Genomic DNA, 6,640 nt, shown 5'->3' with positions numbered 1-6,640 from the left:
GGCAGGATGTGGATGGACGTGCCCACACGAGAGGAAAGATGCTCCCTGTGGAGACGGTAGCACGACTCACAGCAGACAGCGTGGGGTGGTCAAGCTTGCTGTCTATATGGAGAGCCAAGGACAGGAAGGTAAATCGAGGCTACATCCTGCAGTGCTCCTTGCGTGGGCAGAGTTGGGCATCGGTTTTAGGAACAGGAGAGCGATTCATCAGAGACTTCGAGGAGGACCGGGCTTTGTGAGGACTGGAGGGAGGAGATCGGACACAAGACCAGGGTAGATGAGTGACCTACCTGGGCCAAGGACAGAGGCAGTCGGAGCTACTCTTGGAAGTTGCTTGTTTATGACATTGTGGAAGACGGACGGTGACTTTTAGGAAAGTGGGAAATGCCAGAGGGGGAGGGGATGGAGAAGAGGAGGAGGAATGGGGGGAGAGAGGCACTTCTTGGATCACTTTAAAAATCTTCAAAGACTCAGTTGATGAGTTACCATCAGATTTCAACACACCCTGTCTCAGGGGGAGACTCAAAAAAATACATGTAGATCACGGCTAAATTAGACTAAGCGTTTCATGTCTGCACTGGGGGAAGTGTGTTGGTCTATAACATATATGTCACTAAATCCTTGAATGTGCTTGCAATTTGTATAGAAATGTAAAAAAAATAAAACCCAACAAAACCCAACTTAGCCTCTTTTTGTACCCCCCCCTCCCCCCCCCCCCCCACCAAGAGAGTTTGGCTATCCTAGGATCTCTTGACTTAGATTTTTAATTCATTGTGATAATTTTCAAGTCAGTTAAAAATTTCCCACATACTATCAATTTATGACTACAAATCAGAAAAATCTAAACCCTCTGTCTTAGCACATTGCATCTTTAATAAGACATTCTTTCCAGAATGACATTTCAAGGATATCTGGAGGTGACCGATGGGATGATAATTTTGAGTGAATTTAGAGTTTTAATTACTGTTTTATTTGTAATTGCAAGTGGGTGCTGTGGAAAAAAAAAAAAAGAGCTATCAACAAAGGAAATAATTGTTCCAAAGAATTACATCTGCACTGCATTCTCTGTCAAAAATTTCTCATTAAAAATGTGTTTCTTTAAAAGTAACTCAAAGCAGCTGATGAAATATAAGAGCATGGAAAGTTTCAAATCCCAGAGCAAATGTGGATTCATCAGGGATCATTTGCCAGAGACCTGACTCAATGGCAAAAGACCTTCTCACCATTTCTCACATCCCTTCCTGGGTTTCATACGTAAGTTCAGATGCCTGCAGTTTTATTTCCAAAGCTCAGTATTTTCCACTTAAACACTTCCTTTTCATAATACTTCTGGTGTCTCTGGAGTGTTATTACTGTTTGATTTTTCCCTTTTAATAATGACTCTGACTGTTGTGTTTTTTTAATTTTTTTTTATTTTAAGAGAGTGGATAAAGAACGACTAAGCTCCGAACAAGTCTCCCAAAGAGGAGACAATCCCGTAAACCTTCCCAGGATCTCTGCGCCACCCGCCGAGGCTGATGCGCGAGAGATGGCTGTTACCAAGATTATTCCCAAACATCCTCTAGCTTGCTGGAGACCACAAAGATCAGTCCTGCCTGAGAGGCCACCGGTGTGCATCTGACAAAAGAATAAGATGATGGAAAAATATGGCCATGTCCTTGAAGTGGGGGCTGCCGATGGAAGAAAAGCAGTAGATGGGCAGAAGACAAGGTCAAAACCCAGGTCGGGCTGACGCCATCTGGAAGACCAAAAGCCAGCTGCCTTATCGACGAATTTAATGAGCACCTATTATGTGTGGGGACATTGCCAAATGCTGCAGGAATCCCTTCCCGAGGGTATTTACAGTCTATTGAGGAGACAAGACACGTGTAGACCAAATGATTTAATTATCATCTCAGGTGGGTGTTTGGTTGATCTCTGGAGTCCCTCTTGTTCTTCCCCAGAGAACACTATGATTTTATTTTTTCCCCCACTTTTAGAATACTTTTTCTACATATGTAAGTATATGCTGATTTGTTTATCTGTTTCTAGTCTGTCTTCTCATACCGAGCTGTTAGAGCAAGAAGAGCAGGGGCTGTGTGTGTTTTGGTATTGCTGTATCTCCAGAAGCTAACACAGTGCCTGGTGCGTAGTAGGTGCTCAGTAAATGTTTCTTTAATGAATCCATGAACGAACCAATGAATGAGAGATTGGGTGGGAAACTCTCAGGTGTCAGGAGAACACATTGCAGGCACAGCTAGAAAGAAAGCTCGTTAAAGCGACTTTTTTTTTTTAATGTTTATTTTAGTTTTGAGAGAGAGACAGACAGATGGACCATGAGTGGGGGAGGGGTAGAGAGAGAGGGAGACACAGAATCTGAAGCGGGCTCCAGGCTCCGAGCTGTCAGCACAGAGCCCGATGCGGGGCTTGAACCCACGAACCACGAGATCATGACCTGAGCTGAAGTCAGATGCTTGACCGACTGAGCCCCCCAGGTGCCCCGTTTCGGGGTCTTTATTACTAGTGACAGATAATTCTCAGACTCTGAAAATGTGATTGCTCAAATTTCACTTTAAATATAGTCGGTACGAGTTGATATTTATAGAAGTTTTACTTCCCTCTATGCTGCAAAAAGCCTCCTGCCTGTTAGAATTCTCTATCTGCGTTCTTTGCCTCCACAAGGGCAATGAATGACAGGACCAACAACAATGGTAACATGGCCGCTGTTTAGGTAGCGCTTCCTGTATGGCGGGCACAGGGCTGACTGGTCCTCATGAGGACGCTGCAGCATGAGAGGTGTATTACCTAGAGTGGGGTAACTTATATTTTGCCACTGTGGCATCCATGTAGTTTGGTGGTCAAGGTTATCTCCTGAACACAGTTATTTGGGGCTTCAGGCTCCTTTCATATAGAAAGCCAGTAGGGCATCAGAATCCTCCTTTTGGCCCCTGTGAATCTGGTGGTAGTTGATAAGAGAAAGGGGAGAGAATGTGAGGATCAGGCGGAAGGGTTTCGATTCCAAGTCGAGAAGTGGTCTATTTCCTCCCTGTGCTCAGATTCCATCGGCCAGGTGTCGATTCCATGACCCCATCGAAAGGCAAGGGGGCTGGGATGCATGGTCTTGGCAAATGCCCAGGAAGAAGAGGAAATGGTGTCGGTGAGCAGCTAGTTTCTGTCTCTCAAAGGTTAAGTGACTCATAAGATAATAAATATTACAGCTCGGGGACCCAAACCCACGTCAGTTGCAAGCTGTTGACTACACACTCCCTTTCTTCCCTTCATCTGTCAGTTCGTTGTCAGTGTTTGCTTGTTTTGTGTCGAATGTATAGTGTACCACAGCCGGGCCATGAAGGGAAGGTTCTGGTCTGCTCTTTGTCAGGAGGACTCACCACCTGATCAAGGGCTGGGCTGAAAGTGGATTATTTGAAGGGGCAGGAAGATGGATGGCTGTGATACTTCCTCTGTGAAACCATATAGCCTCCGTTTTCATGTCAGCAGCTCGGGGATGCTGTTCCTGCTGAACTAATTCCCGCCAGATATCGTGAGGCCACGTTAGACCAAGGACATCGGACCCTTCTCTGTGGCCGGGCTGCTCATGGACCCTTGGATCTCCCATTGCTAAACCTGTGTAATGGGCATAACTTCATTTTACCCAGTCCACTGTGCAAGATATGCACCTTTAAGTATTTCTTTAACTCAAGTTGTCATACTTCATTAATTCCAATGCATGCCTTTTCGTGCGTTAGCGTCTCAGAAATCAGGATCTTCTCACTGATGGCATCTTTGAATCGCTATTTCCCCGGTGGCAGGGTGGACGGAATGGCCCGTGCATGTCTGAACTTGTTCACAGGCATTCCTATGACAGTCCCTTCTGTTGAAGTCTGTGCCTTGTTGGTAGGACCCAAGTTGAGTTTAGTTGCTGTTTGAACTGTTTTCAAAAAGATCATCCCAAGTTTCAGGTTTGAAATGAAAAGTTATCGTCAACAGAAAGGTTTGGAAACAGAGCAGTGGGGTGCAGATATGGTATTAGTGAAGCAGGTATTTGTGTTGGGGGGTTCGCTGAAAAGCAACAACCTCATACAAGGTAATAGATTTAGATTACTACAAGCGTTTGAAACTGTGGTCACTTTGTTACTGACTTGTGTACAAAGGCAATGCCTGTTTGCACACGTCAAGCAAGCAAGCACCCACATCAGACCTTTTAGAATGGATGGCAGCATCTCGGAAGAAAACCTGGAGCCAACAGTGGGGACACTTGTAAGAAATGTTTCATCGTCAATACAGAGGACAGCGCTGTGCAGAAAAATATGAACATTGATTCCGAATGCGTAAACTCTGAATGCGAAGATAACTTCGGGAATTTCTTAACTAATTTATTTTCTTTTTTGTATATGCGTGAGTGTGATGTATAATAAAAGCCTCTGACCCAATAAGTCTAGAAAAGCTTTTTCAGCAAGCATAAAATACAGATTTTAAGTGATGAGAAAGCATTGTTTCAGAGATTAATTGGCGTCTTTCTTTCTTAGTGGTACATAAATTAATGATGCATTTTACAATCGATGGCTTCTGAGTATCAATGAAATAGCTACTTTCTCATTTGAGTTCCCATTCCTTTGGGTATTAGAAATTAAATTTCCGTCAGTTCAGCAGCACCCCTCCCCATGATTACCTTGCATTCCTGGGGGCTTACCCACAGCTACCATTTAGACTGAGGACACTGTGTTTGTTGGGCATGAGTTTCTCTCTGTGCTGGCAGCCACCGAGATGGCCATGTCTGATGCCACACAGATCGCTGCTGGGTCCTTTTTCTGTTCTCATCTCAGGGCTCTTTCAGAGTTGGGGGGATCTTTCTGCTAGTTCAAGTGGGCTTGGGGTCCACCTCCCTGGCAGCGAAGATGCTGAGCTGGTGAGGCCCTGGGCCCCTCGGTGGGCTCTCTGGAGCAGGAAGGGCAGTTTGCATCCTCTTGGGCACTGGGTGGAATTCACTCTTCCCACTGCTCTTGGGCATGTAGGATCCAGCTTCCCTTTGCCATCTCTTTGGAACGGGGAGACCTAGACCCTGCCATATTTCTCTGGCATCTCGTGGCCTCCCTGGCTCCACCTGGGGAATGGGTACGCGTGTCCTCCGGCCTGTGTGGGGTTTCTGGTTGTTCCTCTTCCATCTCTGCACGATGAGGGGAGGGGGCTGTGCTGCAGGACCCCCTGTTGAGGTCCCTCCTGGCCTCCTCTCCAGCCTGCCCTGTCCTCCTGGTCTGGGCAATGCCTTCTAACCTGGAAGGCCAGAGAGCCTGTCTCTTACTCCCCTCCCCAAGTTTTGCAGCCCCTCAGAGGCTTTGGGTTCTAAAATTCAAGCCAAGGACAGACTCGTGGTTCCCCTACCGTCTGGACGAGTGCTTCAGAGCACAAAGCTGACTAAATGGAAGAAAGATCTGGAACAAAGAAACACAAGAAAATCACATTGGCTCACATTTCAAAATATCACCCCAATGCAGGTTCTCACCGTGGTTCCCCTTTCCCCGTTATTTTAATGTGTTTGTGTGGGTCCATTTCTCATATTGTCGGTTTTCCACCCTATTTTGTAGTAGCCTGGGGCCCCGTTCCAACTACGATGCCTCAGATTGACTGTTTCTCATTACCTCGGAAACCGGGGTGAAGGGACAACCATGTTCTTCCTTCACCTCCTCCTCCTTCAATTGTTATCATATAAAGTTTATAATCTTTGTTCCATCATAGAGAATCCGTAACATGAGACCAAGTAGAAGGAAGGAAAGGAAATCATGCATCACCTCACTGTGCTAAGACATCCACTGGCGGGTGACATTTTGTTCTTTCTCAAGTTGGTTCTTCGTGCTTACATAGCTTTTGTGTATTTTTATATAGCTGACATTGCATCAGCCATAAAAGCGAATATCCTGCTTCGTTCGTTCAACACTGTGGCTGAGTATGTTTCCTTATTATCCTCAAGTCTTCAGAACCCTTAGTCCAATGTGGCCGTTTATGCAACCATCTCCCTTGCGTTGAGCACTTAGCGTATTCCCTTCGTCATAAGTAAGCGATAGCATTGTGATGACATCCTTGTGCATGAAAGTTGCCCCGCCGTTTCTGACTATTGTCTTGAGATACACTCCGAGGATCGGGATCGCTTGTAAGACTGCCGTCTTAAAAACAAGCCATTTCCCTACCCTCTTTGTGACGTCTTCTCTGCCCATTTATCAGTTGTTACAGTAACACTTATCTGCGGGTAGCGCATACTGTTTGGCTGGGAGTTTTCTACAAGCGGCGTCCTTACAACAATTTGGCATTTATCTATAGGAGGTCACGTCCGGTACCTCCACGTACAAAGTCTGACTCGGTTACTTCGAAAGTTTCATCATTTTTTAGCCAAAGATGTTGACAGGCAGCCTGCGGCATTAGACCTGGAGCGTCACGTTGAACATGAAAATGACTCTGAACGTGATGTGGCCGATTTCGTTCTAAACAATCATCCAACGCTGATCCGTAAAAAGCACTGTCCCCTCCAAGGAGCCACTGTGGATGGCCGAGCACTTATTCCAAAGGTGTATCAGGGGTGACTTTCTGGTGTGACTAGTCGGTAGCCGAGTGTATGAAGACAGTTCTCCAAGAGAAAAGAATTACGCTGTAACCCACAGCAGCATCTTTG

General features: G+C 45.9%; 1 long non-coding RNA gene across 1 annotated transcript; it reads left to right on the top strand.

Annotated features, from left to right (window-relative positions):
• Positions 1–808: 808 nt before the first annotated feature.
• On the top strand, positions 809–4,737 carry LOC109255423 (uncharacterized). The gene is made up of 4 exons (XR_002075234.2): positions 809–1,254; positions 1,421–1,898; positions 2,032–2,124; positions 3,478–4,737. It is a non-coding gene; the product is annotated as an uncharacterized LOC109255423 (long non-coding RNA).
• Positions 4,738–6,640: the final 1,903 nt, after the last annotated feature.

The sequence above is a fragment of the Panthera pardus genome, unplaced genomic scaffold, assembly GCF_024362965.1.
Source record: "Panthera pardus isolate Hobbes unplaced genomic scaffold, ASM2436296v1 HiC_scaffold_22, whole genome shotgun sequence".
NCBI lineage: Eukaryota > Metazoa > Chordata > Mammalia > Carnivora > Felidae > Panthera > Panthera pardus.
Note: the sequence above shows the minus strand (reverse complement) of the source record. Positions and strands in the feature narration are given on the sequence as shown.